The sequence below is a fragment of the Uloborus diversus genome, chromosome 4 (genome assembly GCF_026930045.1).
Source record: "Uloborus diversus isolate 005 chromosome 4, Udiv.v.3.1, whole genome shotgun sequence".
Taxonomy (NCBI): Eukaryota; Metazoa; Arthropoda; class Arachnida; order Araneae; family Uloboridae; genus Uloborus; species Uloborus diversus.
This window is the reverse complement of record NC_072734.1, coordinates 11883009-11895156: the sequence shown is the minus strand read 5'-3', so window position 1 is coordinate 11895156 and position 12148 is coordinate 11883009. Positions and strand designations below refer to the sequence as shown.

Sequence of the window (12148 nt, the reverse complement as noted above, 5' to 3'; positions counted from 1 at the left end):
ACTGAAAAGTTATTTCACTGATTTAATGACGACTAAAAACTTAGAAATAAATGAGAACACAACACGTAAAAAGCTTTTAAAAATTTTTTAAAAAGGTTAAAACAGGGTTCGTACGGGTCATGGAAATCCTGGAAAGTCATGGAAAAAAAATAAACCAATTTCAGACCTGGAAAAGTCATGGAAAATTAATATTTTCATAAAAGTCATGGAAATTTATTTCAAGTCATGGGAAAATGTCTTGGGCAGTAAGAAAGCAACAATCGCTAAAAGAGCGCTAGAAATATTGAGTGATTTAGTAATATTGCATATAAATTGAACGATCTCAAAGACAAATCCGAGTTTTGGAATCCAATTTCATCAGCTTCTGTAACAGCCGCTCACCTTTTTTTGTGATGTGATTTTACTACTGGGGCATTACTAATTTTGAACCCACCATTATTTTCAGTACTTCTTATATTTTATATTCTGTAGTAGTGGACTCGCACTGTCTTGATTTTGCCCCGCCCCCTCAAAAAGTGTAATTTAATTGCATACCAGTTCGTTTCAACTACCTGTAAAAAGTTCATTATTAAATTTTTCAGTTTATCTTGATATGTTGAAGGTTTTAAAATGAAGACTTCAGTCAGGCAATAGAACATAGAAATAGGGGAATTCTAATACTCTAAAACAGTAGTGCCCAACATATAGCTCACAAAACTGATCCTTTTAGCGACCTGAAATATCTGGTTTGCAAAAATGAATTTACTGTAAAAAGTGGCTTTACTTTAATGAACGAATATGCTGTCTAGTTACATGAGTGATTAGATGCACTATTGATATCAAAGGGCAATGATTTTATGAAGTAAATTTATGATTTTAAACTTATTCAATTTTTATCACATTACTATTCTGTTCTATTTATTAAATATTTATTCGACATTTAAACATCAGTGTATTGCATTCCTTGTATTTTTATTTTCCTTAAATGTATGTGATGAAGACAAAAAAGAATAATTTATTACTTTCAGCAGTATGTACTGATATTTTTTTCAGTCACAAGTAAGTGCTTCAATGAGGTAATGGCACTCATGTAAAAGTTTTCCTAATGCCCATTTCCGAAAAAATTGGCAAGTTTGACATTAAATAGTACTATTCTCTTCGTGTAACAAGGTCACGAAAATGTTTATGAAGTCATGAAAAAGTCTTGGAAAAGTCATGGAATTTTTTTATCCAAATTGAGTATGAACCCTGTTAAAATACTACAATGAGAAGATTGCATTTGTTTACCGCTTAAAATTTCAGTCCATTAAGGGGTACACTTCGTATTTTTTTTAATAGTTCCGATCATTAAGAGTGATTTTAAATGTTCGTCTAATAAAAAAGATCTAAACTTAGATTCAACATACTTCAATTTTGAAAATGTCTGGTCATACTTGTAAGTGGATGCAAAAAGAGAAAACATAACGCTAGCATGATCATGAATTTTTAAGTTCTTAAAGTCTTTTTCTAGTTGAGAACTGTAAATGGAGCACATGTTTTCCATGGGGCCAGGAAATACCCAATGCCAGGGGACTAACGGGAGAAGGTGGACAATATTTTTTATTATATAACTTCAATTTTTTGAATCCGAAAAAATAGTTCATGAAATCAATATTAACCCTTTTTTTTTTACACATGTGTGTGTGTGTTGTGTGCTTTTTCCAAGTTATTTATAGCTGTAATCTCGTATAATTTCAAAGCTTACGGTAATGTGACCAGTCTAAAGAAATAGGATGAAAATTGATGAAAATTTGAAGAATCATGATCTATGGCGCAGGTTACACCATAAAAAATTTAGGGGGGGGGGAATTGATTTGAAAGAGTTTTATTTGGGGGTGCACGTCACCCTTGAGGGGAGGCACTCCTGCTTAACTAATACTTTTTGCGTAGGAGGTATAACGTTGGTCATTGAAACTTGACCTCTCTTACAAAAATTTCTGGATCCGCCCCTGGTTGCTGCACTCGTGATTAAGAGTAAAAAATGGTGGTAAAACGATTTAAATTGACGGTAAAAATATTTTAAATAATTATTTGTTCTTAAAAATAATATCTCAATTATATTTCCAACGAGACTTTCTGTTTTGAAAAAAAAAAAGTTTGCATGCCTCCCGCAGGCGGGGCAAAATCTGTTCACGGGCCGAATTTGACCCGCGGGCCGTAGGCTGGAGAGCCCTGGTGTAAGGCATTAAATTTACATTGCTTCCCTTGACAAGTGTCAAGAAAGTCGAAACTTGACTTCGCGTCATTCTGAGTTATTTCTAAATTGCTCATCTGACAGCCTCCTAAATTCTTCCCTAATGCTCTTTTGAGGAAACTTTCTCAAGAGTAAAAAAAAATAAAAATATCACTGTTCGTAGCTGCCGACGTTTTCCGATTGAAGATTAGGACTGTCAGAAAACGTTTTTGTGACTTTTTATTATCATTATTTCATGTTTCATTTTATCACCGTTTTTTTCCCTTACATCGAGACGATCGTTTATCTGTCGTTTTCTACTTAAAGATATTCTCCAGCTGTTGTTTGTTTACTGAGAATTTGTAAAGTTGAGCTTGGGATGTTTTTGATTTATTACTTATTTATGAGTTGTACTTATTTAATCTTGTTTTCGTGGCACTAATATGTGTTTGTCGTGTTTTTTTTTCAATTTTTTATTTGACTCACATTTTGAAGAAGGAATAGGATTATTTTAACTCCTGATCATTATCCTCAAATTCAATCCTCCAGTTCAGACAATTCAACTGGTAACAGCCAAAATTTTTAACGGGCATCCTGTTCTTCAAAACACACACACACACACATGCATCTCTGCATAAAAAAAAGATGTTGTACTTTATGTTGCTTTCATTTTCATGCCTTCAAGAGTTAGTCCCCCAAAACCCCAAGGTGAGTTGCCCCAATTTTTTTCTTCTATAACTACAGCTTTGAATAACATTGTTAAACCATCAGTGGCACAGAAATCCGAATGACTAGGTTTTTTTTTTCCCAATAGACTTAGGTTATTGCTTTCCAATCGCAAACAGGGCCCGATTAACTTCTGATATTAGGGGAAGCTCGTCCTCATTTTGGGCCCCCTACTTTTTGTTCAGGGAATTTTCTCTAAACAATCTATGCACATTGATACAACACTAATACTAAGTGGTCCAACGTAATTCAGAGTTAAATTTCTTCCACCTTACCGACTGACAGAAATTTTGTTTAATTACATATGTTGCACCTGAATTCTCAGCAAGTTTGAGTAGTAACAAACTTTTTAGGTTTTTGGGATTAAAATTGAGGACACATTTTATCAAATGAGTCCTCAATTACAATAGTATAATTATTTCAAACACTTTTGTTTTGCAAGTTCAAATGCTTGCATCGCTTTAGAAAACGCAGTTAAAACCAGAAACTGGAATTATTAAGTGCAGTTTTACAGTGATATTTGGGCCCCGCAAAAATGCTCAAGCTTCCCAAGCCTTTTGGGCAGGGGCGCCGACTTGGAAAAATTATTGGGGGAGCTGGATGTCACCGGGGTCTAGGGAGTATGTTAAAGCACGGAACCCCCCCCCCCCACCAGAAAAAAATTTAGATTTTTGTGCCTTGAAAATGCCAGCTTGCATGTTTTCTGGTGTGTATAATTCATACAAACAAACAATATGTGACATGGCGTTTTCAAAGTAAAAAAATCTAAAAATTGGTACACAAATTTTCTGCTTCAATTAGATCATGTCACTTGGCTTAAGTGAGGGACAATTTTACAATTCCATTTTGTGGGGAGCCGTGAAGTGCCATAGCTAGGCTACGGCACCATACAAGGTAGTGCACTTGACTTGCATGGAAAGGAACTCCCAGTGCCCAGTGGTACCGATTTATAACAACTATTGGGGGGGGGGGGGCATAACGGGGGCCTTGCCAGGGGAAATTTTCTAAATTTGAGATAAAAAATAGTGAGTTTTAAAGTTTTTTAAGCATTTTACAGTCATATGATCAACATTAGAACCCCCAAAACTCGACTCTCGGTAAATCGACACTCTGAGAAACTCGGCGAGCCGACACATTTTTTGGTTTTGAAAAAAAAACATGCATGGTATTTTCGTAAAAATCTAATTTATTTTACAGTAATAATTATGCTTTTAGTCTATTACAAAGCAGTGAATATATAGCTCTGAAAAGATTGAAATGATATTTAAGTAAATCTAAACTACCATTAAAAGAATAAAGCGTAAAAGATTGCTGTCGCACTTTGATTACTATAAGTGAAATAACTAATTGAAGCTTGCTTTGGATAAGGCTCAGAGTTCAATTAATAAAAATGTCTCAAAGTTAATGCTTTAATAAAGTTAAAAAGGTTAATACAGAGATTACTTTATTAACTCTAATAATTGAAGAAAACTATCACGCCTTCGCCTTCCATTTAATGTACAAATCAATCCCTGATATATTTTTTCCAGATCAGCAACACTTAGACGAGAGCGCCGCCGGCGACAGACTTCACCTGAAGGTTCGCGCACTGGGATAAATTCTATGAGTGCTCTCAGCAGCATAACACTATCATTATTCACCAGGGCCGGATTACTAAATAGGCAATGTAGGCAGTTGCCTAGGGGCCCCAAAGTTCTGAGGGGCCTGGAGAAATCTTAAAGTTGAGAATATGTAAGAAAAAAGTTCTTTTTAACAGAAAAAAAAGAAAGAAAGGAAAAAGTTAAAAAAAAAAAAAAAAAAAAAAAAAAATGGAGCTCCCTTTTAGTTATTGTATTAGTTGTTAATAAACATTATTGGTAATACTTTAAATTGTAGTCAAAACCTAAAACTATAAGCTTTAAAATGAGGGGTAGGTTATGAAATTTCATAAAGGAATAAGGAAGATTTTGCGTGGTGACAGAAAGACAGGCTAGAGAAATGATATATGAGATTATGTATAAATGATATATGAGATTATGTACACGTGTGAGGGGGCCCCAACACTTCTAGTGCCTATGGGTCCCGAAATCCTTAATCCGGCCCTGTTATTCACACCACTCGTTTTCAATTAACCTGTTTACTACCGCAACAGTTATTTGTTTTAATTCATTACTGAATGTATTTTACAATGTAACTAAATAAAAAATACCAACATAATTTTGTAATTTTAGAAACCATTATATGACAAATAATGTTCTCAAATTATTGAGGGGGCTCGGGCCCCGCAAGCCCTATGGAGTCGGCGCCACTGCTTTTGGGTGATCAGGCCCTGATCGCAAATGATTTGCAAAATACAGAAACCCCCGCGGAAGCAAGATGACACACCTCCAGGAAAACACCCTTTCGGGCGCACACTATTGGCTGAGCCCAATTTCTGCGAGTGGCGTGCGAGCGCACGAGACTTGATTTGTTTCCGTCGTCTCTTCTGAGAATCGCAGTCATTGCCCGACCTAGTCTGCGGTCGATTGTGTTGTTTCTTTGTAGGTGACGTGCCTGCGAATTTAAATATGGCTTCATTATTTTTTATGATCCTTTTTTACCCGCAGGTGCGCGGGCATGCGATTGTTTGCAAACATTTACGACATCTTTGTGACGTAGTTGTGTTTTTCGCTCTTGCGTCACTGGTGGTGTAAAGCCTGGCTTTTGAGAGACTAGAAACCCGTTTGAAAGGGTCACTTTTAACTTCGTAATACTGGACCCTGGATACAGTCGAAGTTCGTTATAACGATACCTGTCCGTCCAATCGAAATCGTTCACTATAACGAGAAATCGACACAGCTTAAAAGTACAAGAAATAACATGAAGTCAACTCTCGACTACTCCAAGCCCCAAGGCAGTGTTGCCAGACGGTCAAATCCAGATTTCCCCAATTCCCTTCCAACTTTTCCCCAAAAAGCGATGTTTTCTACCAAAATTCCCCAAATGCAAAAATTATTTTCCCACTAATATTTTCATAAAATGAATTGACTTCCTCTAATATTTTTGTCTCTTGAAAATTTTTTTTTCCCCAAATAGCCAAATTTGCTTATAAAATTCCCCAACTTTTTTTTTTCTTCACATTTTCGCTTTTTTTTTTGTCTTCTTTTTATCTTTATCTTTCTTTATCTTTACTAATAATAAAGCTGAAAGTCTCTTTATCTGGATATCTCTCTGTCCAGATCTCTTTCTGTCTGTCAGGATCTCTAACTTGCATATAACGCCAAGACCGTTAGGCTGATTTTCATGAAATTTGGCAAAGAATTAGTTTGTAGCATGGGGGTGTGCCCCTTTAAGTGATTTTTTGAAAATTTGATTTTGTTCTTTTTCTATTCCAATTTTAAGAACATTTTCCCGAGCAAAATTATCTTCAGATGGACGAGTAAATTACCAAGATATCATAACGTGGAACCGTAACGTGGACAAGCCAATTGGAGAGAAATTCATCATGCATTATTTGTAAATATACAGGGGGACCAAAAGACCTTTTAATTTTCTACTACGGGCAAAGCCGTGCGAGTGCCACTAGTCATAAAAACAAGCGCCTGATTGAGAGATAAGAAATAACCAAATATATTTTTTTTTCTACTCGCATTTACTACTCTGCTCCTGTATGTACATTTAAACTATGATTTTTGTATATATTTATCCAAGAACACTCTTCATCACACTTATTTTTACCTGTTTCACGTATCAACTAGTTACTCACGCAGAACATTAATGCGAATTCCATAGCATAACATTCCACGTAATGCGAAATGCGAATTCCATAAAAGCTAACCCAACGCTGTTTGATACAATGTTCCCATTACTTCTTGACGCGAATTTAAATACGAAAAAAAAATCTTTTTTTCCCCCGAGGGTTTTTTTCCCCCAGGTTTTCCCCAAGGAAAAAATTTTTCCCCAAAGAATTCCCCTCAAAATCCATTTCCCCAAAATTTCCCCAGAGAGCACCAGATTTCCCCAAAACGGGGAAATTTCCCCCAATCTGGCAACACTGCCCCTAGGCAGGGGTGCCTACCTGACCTAAGGGAGGGGATCATAGCGCTGACTGAACCATTAAATTTTTTTTTTTGTGTGTGTGGGGGGGGGGGGTAGGTATAATTTGTTGTAGGTCAAAAATTATTTTTGCTACTATAAAATGATAAGGATCTTGTTATTATCATTCGAAATATTAATTGATCTTCTAATATTCAATGCAGCAAAAATTTAGTTAATATTGAGCTTATTGGTATTTTAAATAAATTGTGCAATTAGACAACGGCATACGGGGCAAAGTGAAATACAGTAACCCCTCGTTACATCGCGCTTCGTTATATCGCTGATTCAGATATATCGCGCTTTTCCTTTGTCTCCCCAAAAATTATATGTTTTTTTTAAATGTTGCTTTTTATTTAAACTCACCGCAATTTTTTTGAAAAATATTTCTCAAATATATTTCCTTTTTTTAATATAAAAAAAGCAAAACCTACATGATTTCCATGTACTTAGTTCAATATAGCTTCAGCTGCAACTCTCGATTCATATTCCACCATAAACCAATAAAAATATTTTTTATTTATTTATTTATTTTTTTAAAGAAAAATTGGTAGACTTTTTTTTTTTTTTTTTACAAAAAAAGAATCGTCCTAGTTCGATACTAAAGTTTTTTTTTTTTTTTTTGGGGGGGGGGCACATGTCATTAAATTTTATGTTAATACGTTAAAATTGCCTTACTTTTTATAACCTCGGTTACATCACTTTTTCGGATGTATCGCGCCTTTTTGTTGTCTCCCAACAAGCGCGATATAACGAGGGGTTACTGTAGTTTGTTTCATTTACTCACTCAGCCATTTAATTTAAATCACTTACATTTTCATTTATTAATTAATTCATTTAAATTCCTTCATTTATTAATTCACTTATATTTATTCATTCATTCACTTATTTTCTTCTTCATTCATTCTTTTACTCGCTCATTTACGTTTATTCATATACAGTCGACGCTCGATATAACGACCATCTCCGTCCCAGATAAAAAGGTCTTTATAACGAGTGGTCGTTATAAGAGGTATAATTTTAAAAAATAAACAGTCATCATGCATGCCCCGTTGTTCCATTAAAAAAAAGGTACTTTTTCAAACATTCCAGTTAAATGCCCAAATTATTTTTATCATAGGTGTTTTAGAAAAATCGTGTGCAAAATACTATGACAGGATATTAAAGAACTTTTAAAGTAGAAAATATAGGGAGGAAAATGTTACACACTTACAAATCTGCTACCACTGCACTTTCTGAAAATAAAACGGACGTTTGCCTCTTTAGCAGACGTGATTTTTGCAAAACATTATTTTCCGTTTCAGATATAGGTGATAAATTGTGTTTTTTTTTTTTTTTTTTTTTGCTTTTCTAAGAAACATTTAAAAGTCCCTCGAGAACCCCAAATCTTAAAAACCACTAGATTTAAACACCAAACTACCAACGCGTCTGTCAACTCCCTTTTCTTAGGAATCTGGAAATTTCTCGATTTTTCCTCCCATTATTTTTCTGTGCTAGTTGTGGTGAATGGTAATTCCTCCCCCACCCCCTCTCAAAGTTGTATTTGACATTGAAAACTTCAGGCAGATGTCCGTAAACAATAATCAAGGTCATTTCAAGCTACAAACTTATTTTATTGGAAAGAACACCAGAAATAGCGTCCGTGAATTCGGTCGTTGTATTGGATTAGACGATACAAAACGGTCGTTATAACGAAAGCAAATTAACGTAGAGTTCATAGGAACAAAGTTGGGACTTTTACCACTGGTCGTTATAATGGGACGGTCTTTATAATGTGTGGTCGTTATAATGAGCGTCGACTGTACATCATTTAACTATTCGTTTTTTGTTTCATTATCTTTCCATTTATTCATTCAACCTTGTATTTACTGATTCTTTTGATCAAAAATTGATCTTCTTTTGATCTCTGATCTTTGATTCTCTTTTGAACCAACTTTTTGGTTTTTTTATTTTTATCTCCCATAAAAAAAAACGATTTTTTTCACAAAACTTTGAAAAGTTACCTTTTTATGTCTCAAATACACTGCAATTTTTTAAATTTAAAATATTTATTTTTTCTTCTATTTTTGATTTAATAAAAAAAAAAGCTTTGTAATTTTCAATCGAAAAATCTCACGTCAAAATATCTGATTTTTTTTAAAAAATCGGAGCATGTTTTTTTCGATGGAATCTCTACTTTCTGATGGTATAAAAAATATATGTACAATAATATGGAAAAATTTCGCAGAAAATGAAAATACACGAAAAAGTTCGAATTTGGAAAAAAAAAAAAAAATCATCATTACGTAAATTTTTAAGCTATTTATTAAAGTTTACGCTTTAATTACCCCAAAAATGTAACTTTCTATGTTAAATTGCCAAATTAAAAAAATAAAAACGAAGAAACCAAAATAATTAACACTAATCTACTGGAGTTTAGGGTTAATCCACTGGTGCTAGGGTTAAAATTTCAATTATCGAAATATCATCAAACAGGCAATTGCTTCATTCGAATGTAGAAGCAATTTTCTCCCGTAATACCTTTACGGGAGACTTTCTAGTACTAATAATAGCGGTGCAGCTGATATTAAAGCATTTATATGCTTTATGGTCTTTCACCTGGCTACTGAAATACTATTTGAAAAGTTTTAAAAGCACGTCTGGTCGAATGATGTGGCATTTCGGAAAATGTAGATTTTTAAATACTCTTATAAACCAACTTCAGAAGTTGTAAAAATATTTTCAAATGATTCATTTAACTTTTTTTACCAAGTTTTAAACAAAATTATGAAAGTCGTACTCAATATTCCATATTATTTTGAAACTACTGATGGACAATTTTAGACAATTTCAATTCTCCAAAGATAATTCATTTGCATGATGCCGGTGATGAAGAAGAAATATTCTATTCAAAACGTAATCCTCGTTTACGAAACGTGTAATCCTAATCTGTCAACAAGTTTATTTGGGTGCAATGTTATTCATGATTCTCCCCAAGGTTTCAAACGCTATTATAAAACAAAACTTAGACAAGTACAGCAGAAAAGAACATTTTAATGAACGCAGGAACAACAGGTGTTCTATGCGTGAGCCCATGGTCACATGGCATAAATCAATGCGATAGTTCAGTTCCTGCCATACCCAGCTCAACTTTTTAACAAAAATTTGAGAGAAGAAATGGTGATATGGGGAACAAGGGAGGATCCAGCTTCTGGATTTGGAGGTTATTTTTGTAAAGGGGGGGGGGGGATTAAAGTGCGTTTTCGAGAGCAAATAGGAAGCTAGGGCGATTTTGTCGAAAGATAAGTCCCAACCACGCTATTTCTGAGCTATATTTGGTTGCTGTAGAGGGGGGGGGGGTGATGACCCTCCTGTGGGATTTGCGCCTGGGTACGAATAGCTTTTACTGTACTGCTTATATTTTTTCTTCACTCAATTTTTAAATTCAATTTTGTTGGCTGCTTTAGAATTAATCTAAATAAAAAATATTTTAACTATCTACTATTTTTGAGTGTCGTAATCAAGGAGTCGTCTGCTTATTTTATTTCTTACTGTTTAGTACAAACCGAGCTTATTCGCAACTCCAGAGCTCGAATGCGCTACCTTGCGGTGATTAACAATACTAAAGAAAAAGGTAAAATATTCCGTTCCACGTGTTTTCTTTGGGGTAAATTACAGGCTTCAGACAGTTTGTGGTGTAATGTAATTTCAGAGGAATCGAAAAGAAAGCTTCCCACAAACACTATGAAAAATTACTATCATTCACTAAGCATCAAAGCAAGTTATAAGTTACGGCATTTGTTTGTTTTACCTTTTTCATCTGCCATTAAACAGTGGCTGCAGCGCTCCCTATAGTCTGTAGAGTATTTCGATTTTTTTTTTAAGACTCAACTCCAATATTATATTTTATCATTTATCGTATAACCAATGAATTTCAATCTTGACCGTACCGTTGAATTTCATTGTTTAGTGTTAACCTAAACTTTTATCTTTCTGATCGAGTATTATAAGAATTCGCTGGGAAAAAATGTTTTCGAAATTTTTACCATTCATCTTTTAACTTTTAATATCTACAATTGCTTGTTAATTCGATGATACATATTTTTTAAAATGTTCTCTCATGAGCTAGACTTTACGCTGAAGGATGAGTGCAGAGCGCAGCGTAAGAGTCTGAATTTTATTTATCCATATTTAAGAACAAACGCTCCTATTAAAAAGTCGTTTCCCTCTCAGTCTGATTTTATCAAGGCCGACTTGGAGTAGCCTCTGCCATCCATGTAAAACGAATTCCGTTTTAACTTACATGAGATGCAGCCTTCTGTCATCGCTTCTATGATTTGTGGATTCGCTCGCCTTTTGATGTTTCCAATGTTCAGCACTTGAAACTTTCTCCTCTTTTATCGTTGAAGTTAGCGAACGAAACTTATGAGTCTGCGCAGTACACGCCGACACGCTTTATGAAATTTCCAACTTTTTTTTGAGATCTCGTGCTGCCATCTACATTTCTGCTTGCGTGAATGAAAACTTGTGTAGCTTTATTATTTTTCTCAATCCTTGTGTACAGATTACGGATTTGACATTTTTGCGCTTTACAATTGCACTTTATGCCATGAAATAGAAGTTTGGCTTGTAGTTTATTTTCAAATTTCAATATTTTAGGACCATGAAACAGCATATCATAACTTCAAGCCGAGAATAAGTTTAATTCGTTGTTTTAATATTTTTTTAGAGGACAAATTTCCGCCGCCATGGTAACAAATCGCTCGCTTTCATTCAATGTTTACTTATTCAGATTTTACTTTTTTTACTTTCAAAGTGAAAAGAGGGGACAGGGGGGGGGGGGGGTAATGCCGAATGCACAGAGCCGTCCAAAAAGCTGACGGTAAGGGTGCCCATCTGCAAAATTGTAAGGGGGACTCAGATATTTTTCCCATGGAAACTGATTTCAGTTCAGATTAGAGTTATTAAAATTTGACATTTTTAATAACTTATTCATTAACAGCTGGAGAAGAAATGTTTTTGCATTTTTGCAAAAAAAAAAAAAAGTAATAAACACAAGGAAGTTTTAAATTCTAAGAGGGGGGGGGGGCTTGAGCCCCCACTTGCCCCCATATGGGCGCCCAAGACTGACGGCGCCCTGGGCGAATGTTTCCTGCCCCGTCCCTCGTACACACAGAAAGTCATATAAGTTATAACATC

At 34.7% G+C, this 12148-nt stretch overlaps 1 protein-coding gene across 2 annotated transcripts in view; it reads left to right on the top strand.

Moving 5' to 3' along the window:
• LOC129221151 (hypoxia-inducible factor 1-alpha-like) overlaps positions 1-12148 on the top strand; it is a 493631-nt gene that overhangs the window by 104531 nt on the left and 376952 nt on the right. The window lies entirely within an intron of this gene.